Source organism: Lycorma delicatula, chromosome 6, assembly GCF_047948215.1.
Source record: "Lycorma delicatula isolate Av1 chromosome 6, ASM4794821v1, whole genome shotgun sequence".
NCBI lineage: Eukaryota > Metazoa > Arthropoda > Insecta > Hemiptera > Fulgoridae > Lycorma > Lycorma delicatula.
In genome coordinates, this window is record NC_134460.1 from 109,400,583 (window position 1) to 109,412,009 (window position 11,427).

Below are 11,427 nucleotides of genomic sequence, written 5' to 3' on the forward strand. Positions count from 1 at the left end.
GCAAGCTTGGAGTGGCGATGATTATTACCCAATGTAAAAACTCCTTGCTCTTAGCAAGCAACCCCTTTACCAAATAATTGATATAACAAATGAATGCAACAACAGATTACAAAATATTATCTATTGCTAATTATGCATTAAATATTGTGTTAGATTATTGTTACTGTTACTTTAATTACTTGCAGGACAATTCAGTGGTGGACAATCATTATTCAATGAATTAAAATTCTTTTTTAATTCTTCACCACCAAAAATATAAATTTTGGTGATACATAATTCAATTAACAATGTTTAATTCCTCAGCTAGAGTGTTCTCGCTGTCATCACTATCTTCAGTGTAATTGTCAGTATTATCACTGTCACTACATGAAGAGACAATGAAAGCTCCTGTTAAAAAATCTATTAACAATTCTTGGCTCCAATATTCATCTTCAATTTTTTAACCCTTTCAGAATAAGGTTTCCAATTTCGTCACTCATCGAATTCATTTTTCTTCACACAGTTTCTGCACATCTGACATCTTAAATGTTGTGATGTAGCTCACATGTTTTACCTCTGACCATATCATTTTGATTGAATTTAAATCAGGATGCTAAGGTGGAAGCTGCAGAACTTGATGACCACTTCTTTCCAACAATTCTTCAAACATGTTCTGTTGCTTTTGTTCAATTTAATTAGTTCATACAGTTGTGGTTTAAGTATTTAATGTGAAAATTGAATATGGCGTTTCTGTAGCCAGTCGTGTCTTGTTTCTTGCTTGATGCTGGAAGGTTTTTAGAAAGGGTATTATGATATGGAGCATTGTCAATAACTACTACAGACTCTGGAGGAAGTTTAGGAACTAATTTTTCTTATGCCAATTTCAAATAATTTTTAGTATTTATTCTGTCATGGTAATCACCACTTTTTGAGTTGGCTGTCAAAGTTAACATTGCATTTGGAATAAAGCCCATTTCACCTCCAGCATGAATCATAATGAAGCATTCACCTTTATTTATTGGTAATTAAAGCCTTGCACCACCACGTGAACAAACTACTTTAAAATGATTAAACCAAAAACCACAATAAAAACTTGTTTCAAAATATCATATTGTACATTATTGACTGTGTAACAAAAAACACGACATACGCCAAAAGAACCATACCAAGTGACAGAACTACAGAATTGAACTTTATGTACATGGAAAACCAAAAATAAAACAAGAAAAAGAAGAATAAAAATAATTGTTTTGCATTTGAAACATATCACTTAATACTGTAAACACTCAAAAATACATCGCTTTGTAAACAATAGTTGCATCATGTTTATGGTATTAAGAGATGACTAATCATGGTGTGCCAATATTTCACAGAACAATATTATAGCAGTGATGTGCGAACTGATCATCCAAGCTCGCCATTATGTGACTGCAATATCAACTCTTAATTCAGTCTTTTAACTCGTGTTTCTTCTGCAACTACAATCTGACACAAAATAACCTTACACATCATAATAAATTCTCATTATAAAATTTGGTGGTGATTCTGGTAACGTAGGTCCTTTTAAGCATGTTATATCTTCCTGCAATTATTATGTTGACATGATTTTTTTTAATAGCATATTAGATATTCAAAATGTAACCATTTTAAATTTTGAAGAGGTAGAAAAAAAGAACTTGATGAAAAGAGAAATATATATAAAAATTTTTAATTCTACTCCCTATTATATTGTTTTAGCATACCTTGACCATATATCATATTAAGAATATGTTTCTACATGTCTTCCAAACATATTTTTAATGTTTTTTTTGCATTATTGCAAAAAAATAATTTATTTTAATTAATCATTTCTATAAATTACTGTAATTGCATTTTTTGCATCACATATATAGGTATATGAAAAAGTTTGCCCAATATTTCAAATGTATTAATTCTTCATTCCATGACAACTCAAGAATTTACTGTATTAAGAAGAAATAATTATTTATCTAAAATTGTAAGCATTTTATTTTGGGCAATATTAATTACCCTTATGTTTTTTTTTTTAAAACAGCTGAATTAAAATGGAAAATGTCAGCGTAATTTTACACTCTTAATATCAAAATAGTTATTTTTTTTATTTTCCCAACCACATGGTAGTCAGTATCATTGAAAAAGTTGATATTGCTCAAATACTATAGATGTAACTTTGCTTAGTAAATACATTATGCAGAAGTGGCCAGTCTGTATCATGAAGCTGAGGATATGAGGGTGTTGCTTTTTCCTGAAGGAAATCATAGTTTCCTGTATTCTGCTAGCGACAAAATCCCTGTAGTCACAGTGAAGATAATTACGCCATTCCAAATGAGTATCTACAACCTATATCTTCATCCAAATTCTTATATCAATGAGGATGATCTACCCAGACTGTTTTTCCATAACCTGCCTAATAAGTGGCGATTTCAATGATCACCATTCTTGGAGGTCACATAATGTTCATCCCAAGACAATATTGTTAACCTTATATCTATTATTGAATGATGGGTCGTACATATTTGTATCATATTCAACTGGTACATCTTCATGCATTGATCTGTCTCTATGTTCAGCAATCTTATTCACATGTCTTGCATGGTACCATTTCAAAAACTTCTTTGAAAGCAATCGCAGACTGGTTGTAATCTCAGTCAGTAATAGTGATCTGCCAGAGTCAGCCATGCAGATGGGTAGTTTAGAAAGCGGACTGGATTGGTTACAAGGATTCCTTGGACCACTATGACAAAAGCAGTAGCGCGATCCACCAACTTACCAAGTTTACATACCAGATTCTCGATAGCATTAATGAATTCATCCCTTTAACATCTGGGAAGCCAAGGCGGCCTGCTGTTCCTTACATGACTGCATATCATCGTCGTGTTCGGAATGATGTTGCCTCTCATCACGTGGATATTTTGTCTTCAGAAGTTGCTGAGATGCGTGAGGTAATTTGTAGCTTTGGTAGAGGCTCCTGGTTTTGATGGAATAACGATGGAGCTCTTTATTCACTCGATAAATGTAAGTGTTCATTTTTCTAGGGTTTTTAATAAAATACTTTTAACCAGTCATTTTCCAATTTGTTGGAAGAAGGAGTTAAGCTTTTAAGGGTGGCGACAAGAATCCTACTGTTAGTTCCTCATATTGACCTATGACACTGCAGGTTATTGGTACGGTCTTTGGTAAGATACTGTATTTGTGCATAAATGAGAGGTTGATGTCGCAATGATTATTGATGTAGGACAGTGTGGTTTTCATCCTGACAAAGGGACAGAGAACACTATCCTAAGAGTCATGAGTATTGTGAGGAATAGTCATGCCAGGTACTTCTTGGAACCCACCGGGTTGGTCTAGTGGTGAACGCGTCTTCCCAAATCAGCTGATTTGGAAAGCGAGAGTTCCAGCGTTCAAGTCCTAGTAAAGCCAGTTATTTTTACACGGATTTGAATACTAGATGGTGGATACCGCTGTTCTTTGGTGGTTGGGTTTCAATTAACCACACATCTCAGGAATGGTTGAACTGAAAATGTACAAGACTACACTTCATTTACACTCATACATATCATCCTCTGAAGTATTATCTAAACGGTAGTTACCGGAGGCTAAACAGGAAAAGAAAGATAAAGGTACTTCTTGGGGATTTTCCTGGATATATCTGGTGTATTTAACAATCTGTGGTTGCCCTCTGCTTTGTATCAGTTACAGAGACGGATGTACTTGGACTGAAATGCATATTTATTTCAGTCAAGACGTTCTGCTTTGTGATGGTGGCCACAAAGTAGTAAAGACACTGTCTAAGAGTTCTTAGTGACTGGGCCCTTTTTTGTGGGTTGCAGAATTTGATTCTGTGATGCGGCTGAGGTTGTCTGGCAGCTGTCGTGTTATCGCTTATGTTGCTGATCAAAGGATGCTAACGGAACAAGATTGAACTTAGGGCCTAGTAGGATACTAGGGCTGTTAGGGCCATCAGCATAACAGCATTCAGCCCAGATAAAACCACAGTGATGTAGCTGAAAGGCCGTTTGTCTGTGATGCAACGAGTGGATATATCTATATCAAGCCTCTGAATCCGTTATGATCAGTTTCAGAAATACCTCAGTGTACACCTTGATGAAAGTGTTCGATTCAAGGAGCATTTTCAATATGTCGCAAAGAAGGCCAATAGTGCCCTTTGGTATTCAATGTGTGGTGAACTCAGATTGGGGTCTAAATTTTAAGATCACGTGTATCCTTTATATAGGTGTGTGTGAGGCAGTTATGGTGTATGCCACATCTGTATGGGTGAACAGGCTAAAACATAAAACTTCCTGGGATATTTTACTGAGGGCCCAGCACCTCATGCTGTTATCAGTAATATGGGGGTTATTGCACTATCTTTCATGAGGCTGTTTTGGTGACTGCTGGAATGAAGCCAGGAGAATGTTCTCTTGGTTGAGCGACAGCAGCATTATTTTGCAAAAACTTCAGGTGAATTGACTTCTGCAAAAAATTAGAGAGAAATTGAGAATAGTGGATTTCAACTGTGGCAGGAGAGATGGGATGAGACATCTAATGGACGTTATACACATGGTCTCTTCCTTAATCTGAGGAGTTTACAGGTGTCTCCTAATAAATGCATGCCACACAGTTTCTGTCAGGCCATGGTGGTTTTAGGGATAAATTGACTCGTTTCAGCCTGGCTGACTCAGGTCTGAGTTGTGATATAATGAACAATGTTTTGTATGTCTGTATTCGTTATGAGGACAGGACAGAGGTTGTGAGGCAGCTTGGAGATATTGGATTTGACTGTAAATTGGAAAAGCGGGGCCAAATGGGTTATAGTAGAGTTTTACAAAATATTTGGTAATTCAAATATTTCACTATAAGTTGAGGAGGACATATAGGAATGGATGTTCATGTAACAGGGGTGACTAGGGTCGCTTGTGCGTTTTAGTTGCCATGATAGGCTTTTTGAAGTTTTGTTTGGTATTAATTGTTTTTGTTTTGTTATTTTGCGGTGTTGTTCATTTAATTCTATTTTGTTGTAGGGTATTTAGCTTCAAAATTTATTATTTGTTCTTCCCAGTTTATTTCGTACGAGTAGTTTTGGTTATTTATTTTTTATGTTAGTTTATATGGTTTACACCGATAGATATCATTTGTGGCATTCTGACAGAGACGTCACTCAGTCTGTGGGTCTGTCTAGAAGATGACTTCCAGTAAAGGCCATCAGGGCTAGGTATGGAGGAGGTAGCGTGGCGACCAGAATCGTCACATGACGGGATCAGAATATTGTAAATGGAATTCTTGAATGAATTACGTCAAATTAATTTCTCGTCAACACCATCTGTTGTATGGAGAAAGGCTCGAACCATGTGTGGGTCAGTGCATTCACCGCAGCCGATTGGACTGCAAAGTGGCGAAAACCTTGTTACTGTGTCAGGTGACAGTGTCCACATTTGGAAGGCCGTTTAGAGCAGTTTCACTTGCATCATCATATTGCCTTGAGTTTGTGAGATAAAAGTTGCGAATAGAAAACATCCCATTGGTGACTGGATACTTGCAAAATGAATAAAACACCCGTTTCTTATAATGAATAATGTAGGTCCTGAATAATTGTCGAGACACTTCCCCTGGAGATGATAATATCATGCCCAATTATGTTGTCACTTCTCCAAGATAGTGCACTACGACATCTTTTGTGTATCTACGAGGGCGGTCCAGAAAGTAACTTATGTTTGTGCCTAGCGTGGGGATACAGCCTCCATCTTGGTGTCAATACGTTTCTACACTCAGAACGCATCAAGCTGTCGTAGCGTGTGGGCTGTGATTTTCTACTTTGTTCGTTGTGAATTATTGAAAGTGTTTCAATAGAAAATCCAGCGAGTTGTGAGGTGCATTCAGTGATTACGTTTTTACTGGCAAAAAACCTCAAATCAATTGAAATTCATCTGCAACTTTGTGAGGTGTACGGAGGTGGAACAATGAGTGAAGGTAGAGTAAGGCAGTGGTGCACCTAGTTTAAAAATTGCCGCACCAATGTTTATGATGAGGGCCGCAATGGTCGGCCTAATCTTGTGACTGATTAACCCGCCGGGTTGGTCTACTGGTGAACGCTTCTTCCCAAATCAGCTGATTTTGAAGTCAAGAGTTTCAGCATTCAAGTCCTAGTAAATTCAGTTATTTTTACACAGATTTGAATACTAGATCGTGGATACCGGTGTTCTTTGGTGGTTGTGTTTCAATTAACCACACATCTCAGGAATGGTTGAATTGAGACTGTACAAGACTACATTCATACATATCATTCTCTGAGGTATTATCTGAACAGTATTTACCGGAGGCTAAACAGGAAAAATAAAGTCTTGTGACTAATGAACTGACGATGAAAATCAACCATAAAATTTCTGAAAATCGTCCCATTACGGTTACTGAACTCTCGCTTTATTTCCCCCCAAATTTCACGAAGTTTACTGCATGAAACTGAATCGGGCAAGTTTGGTTTTCACAAGTTTTGCGCAAGATGGATGCCAAAAATCTAAGGCGACAGATTTCTACAAAGAAGGAATTGAAAAGCTTGTGCATCGTTATGACAAGTGCCTCAATTTAAATGGCGACTATGTAGAAAAATAGTTTAAGATTTTCCCTTTCAATTGATATAAAATAAAGTTTCTTTTTTATATTTGGTTTGTTTTTTATTTCAAAATGTAATTTACTTTCTGGACAGCCCTCGTATAATAAAATTTTCACAGATCAGGTATTTCCTGATTATTGGCCATAGGCACTGGTTATCCTCAAACTAAAACCTGGTAAAGATAAATCATCCCCCACAAGTTATCGCTCTTTCTCCTTGATCGATCAGTACCCTGTACAAGGTGATGGAACGAATGTTAAACTGTCGTCTAGTAGGGTACCTCGAGAGAAACGCCCTAATTGCCCCAGAACAGTGCGGCTTCCGCAAGGGTAGATCGTCTATTGATCATGTAGTTGCCCTGGAAGCTGCTCTACAAAACGCCTTTATATTTCGCCAACATCTGGTGCTGTATTTTTCGACTTGCAAATGCGTTCGGCATGGCACGGAGGAAAGGAATCCTAAATGCACTTCATGAATGGGGTGTACAAGGTAATCTCCTCGCATTTATCAGGGATTTTCTCTGTAGTAGGTCCTTCCGAGTTCGAATTGCAACGACAGTATCTGAAAGTTTCCCACTGGTAAACGGAGTGCCTCAGGGAATTGCCCTTAGAGTTACTTTGTTTGCCGTAGCCATAAATACTATAACAAACTTCGTGCGAAAACCGGTTATGAGTTCTATATTTTTAGATGATTTTTCTATTTACGTAGCATGTAAAATGTTAGCTGCTGGTGTGAAGCTGCTTCAAAACTCAATAACCCAACATCATCATGATGTAAATCTTCTGGATTCGTGTTTTCCAAAGAAAAAACGAAGTACAATTGCTTTTCCCGGTTGTGGGGGCATGTTAATCCTCAAATATATTTCCATGGTAAACCAGTTGAAGTATGCATGCGGGTTAGATTTCTAGAAATGTGGTTAGACCAACGATTAACATGGGTAACACATTTGAAGGAGTTGAAGATAAAATGTCTAAAAATCTAAGATATGCTGAGAGTTCTATTTAATACCTGTTGGGAAGTTGATCGTATATGCATGTTGCGTTTCTACCGAGCTCTGGTAGCCATGGAGCTTCTCATGCAGAAATAAGCAATGAGAGAAGGTACTACCTATCGTTTGCAAATAGGGCATACTAGGCTCACTCATGTATATCTGATGACTCAAACAGATGCACGTTTGTGCTCGCTGCAACTGCTGTCTGACAGTGCACCACATCCTTGTGGATTGTATATGTTACGTGGCATTGCGTCACAAGTTTAAGTTATTCGAACAATTCTAGAACCGTACGTTTATACTCAGTAATATAAATTATTGTAGTGTGTATCAGTTGTTCTTGTCAATTTTCATATAGCAGTTTGAAATTTTAGTATTTTAATTGAGACATAGAATGTGATATAACTTTGTTTACTACAATAAATATGTCATGGCCAGGCAATGACAATGCTAAAACATTTTTCGCCCATTGAAAACAAAAAAAAATCTCTCTTTTTCTGCTTAGCTTCCAGAACCACCATAAGGTATTACTTAGAGGATGATATGTATGATTGAAGTGTAGTCTTGTACAGTCTCAGGTCAACAATTGCCCAAGATGTTCGGTTAATAGAAATCCAACCACCAAAGAACACCGGTATCCACGATCTAGTATTCAGATCCATATAAAAGTATCTGCCTTTACTAGAATTTGAACCTTAGAACTCTCGACTTCGAAATCAGCTTACAACTTTACATGTAAACAATAATGAAATATTTTATGAGTAAAAACAAATCATTTATTATAAGCATTTTATTTACATTTATAAGGGCACATGTAAAGGAAATAAATTAATGAGATGGTTGCATTTGTTTTAAAAGTTTCCCCATATGTGGATCAATATAAGAAACGCACAAAAGCAAATGGTTTTCAAGTGATAAAAGACAATTCATATATTTAATTTTTAATGCAATCATAGAATGAAAAACTCTTTACACAGAGGTAAGTCGTGGATTTATGTTTTCCGTGCTTCTGTGACAATTCCATATTCACTGCGACAAGCAACCCAAAACGTATCTAAATTTTCAATGTGAATTGTGCAAGGCTCGGCTGATAAATTTTGCACACTAGCGTGCTACATGGAGACAAAAGGTAGTATCGAGTTGGGGGTGGCAGCACATGATAGCTAAAATCCCCCTCTACAAACCTGCAATAATGCATTGTAATCCATTTACTGGTTTGTTTTCAGTAGCAGTTAAAATGGAGTCGAGTACAATCAATATGTAAACATGGTTAAAACAGCGCGCAGTGATAAAATTTTTAACAAAAAATGTGAATCCTATGAATATTTTTCATCGTTTAAAAGCGGTTTACGGTAGTGAAACTGTTGACAGGAGTACTGTGAATAGGTGAGCTGAAATCTCGTGAATGTTAAGCTGGTAAAGCGACAATTCAGGACGTACCTCGCAGCAGATCACCAGTTTCTGTGACTGGCAAGAAACATCGAAAGGAGGTGAACGATTTGCTTCAAAGTGACTGGTGAATCACCCACCAACTCATCACTATTCAGTTAGGCATATTTAAAGAACGAGTAAGCCATATTATTGAGCAACTGGGTTACTGTAAAATTTGTGCGCAATGGGTATCACGCAAACTCTCTGATGGCTCTCTGCAAGCTAAAGTTTGAGCTTATTCTGCATTCACCATATCACCGGATTTGGATATGTGTGACTTCCACTTCTTCCCTCACCTCAAGATGGATCTCAAAGGTAATCATTACACCCACCGACGATGAGGTGAAGGAAGCTGTGGCCACTTGGATCCAAGAAAGACTACCAGAAGTTTTCAGTGATGGAATGCAAAAATTTGTCACATGTTGGGAAAAGTGTATCAGTGCAAACGGGGATTATATTGAAAACTAAATACTGCATTTGTAGCTAAGACATTGTACTTTATTCATTTTTTATTTCATTACAATATCTCTTTTCATTCCCATGATATGCATATAGTTGTAACACTTTATCAGCAGACATTTCGATGAACTGGTCGTGAATCTCAACTAGTAGCTTAGCAGCTGCAAAAACGTTTTTCTAAATGGATTCAGTACCCATGAATTCAAGAAATCATTTTAATCTTCCAGGAAATATTCTACCAACTGAATTTTTAGCGCACACAAATGCATCTTCATGCTATCCAAACTGTGGTGAATAATACTGTCTTCTTCATCCAAATTTTTCTCAATATAATCAGAAGTGATTGGAAACATATCAAAATTTTTGCTTTGAAGGTGAATAATCCAGATATCAAGCTTCTTAATGAAAGCATAAACTTTGTCTATCAATAATAAAATGTTTATATCACATCCTTGTAATTTCTCATTCAAGTCATTTAAATGCGAAAATGCATCAGCTAAGTAAGCAACAGCACCTATGCTCATTATTCTGAAAAAAACATTAAGAAATAATATATGGAAGGAAATTTTTAACACCGATTTAGCTTCAGTATATGATGTGGCTTTCTTCATAATCAGCAGTTTGGACCATTCTTATTACCTGGTTGCTTAAATGCCCTGGTCTACTTGCACTTTCTTCAAAAATAATTGCTGAACTGCTTGCAGATGTTCCTCTAGCACTGAGACGCAAATTATACTTCCAGTATTTGGTGTACCTCTCCAATTTTCTTGTGCCATTCCCATTCACTAAAAATCACCATTTCCCTGAGAAATGGATCAGTCATGGAGGTCCATATTCCCGGCCACCAAGATCACCTAATCTAACACCTTTAGATTTTGCGTCTAGGATGGATAAAAAATTTGTATACAAAACAAGAATACATTCTTGTGAGGAATTAAATGTCCACATTATGGATGCAGCTGAGCAACTTAAGAATAGCCCTAAATAACTAATAAGAGTAATAAAAGAAGTACAGAAGTGTGCCAAGAAATGTGTTGAAAATTTCAGGCCCATTTTTGAATATTTATTATAAACTCGTGCGTATAATGCACTTTGGTCTAGTTTACTGTTTCTAAATAAAATTTGAATTTTTGTAAGTTTTCTTTGTTCTATTCAACTTATCTTACGTTTATAAAATGTAGGGGTAAAGTCATTGACTTTAATTTAATGATACACATTATTAAATATAGATAAACAGTTTAAATATAGATTACTCCTTAGTATTCTCTTTTAACTTAAGAAAGATGCTTTGCATTTCAGTTAACATTTTATTTAAAAAATAATAATAGGAAGTAATTTTGTTTACTTTTATTAAATTTGAAACTTATTTTTCTTTTTATTTAATGAGGAAGTTGTTACTAAATTTTCATGTTACAACTTAGCTGTAGGGATAGCTAATACCGTGACTTGTTTAATTTGAGTAATAACAACAAAAGTCCTCTTTGTTGTTAAACTTCCTTAACTAAGAGATGAAGTAAGTCTTTCATTGTAAAGCCCTTAGGTTGTATTCAAGAAATCTTTCCCCTTATTCAAGTAACCATTTCCCCATCTATATGAACTCTCTATTAGTCAGCCACAATTTGAAAACTTATTTTGAACTTGTCCATTCTAATTGCTGCTCTTCTAATAAGTTTAGTTATTTATTTTTTACAGTTCAATTTAAAAATGTACCAGGATTATAAATTTGTAAAAAAGCTAACCTCATTAATATATTATGGGTTTTTTTATTTTTTATTTCTAATGTGTATGTTGCAATCATGTTCAACTAGTGGACATAATAAGCAATCCCGCTGTGTCCCAATGAGATGAGGATGATATGCATGACATGTAAATGAGATGAATTCTTGTACAGAATCATTCCTAAGATGTGTGGTTAATTCAAATCCATATAAAATTAACAATA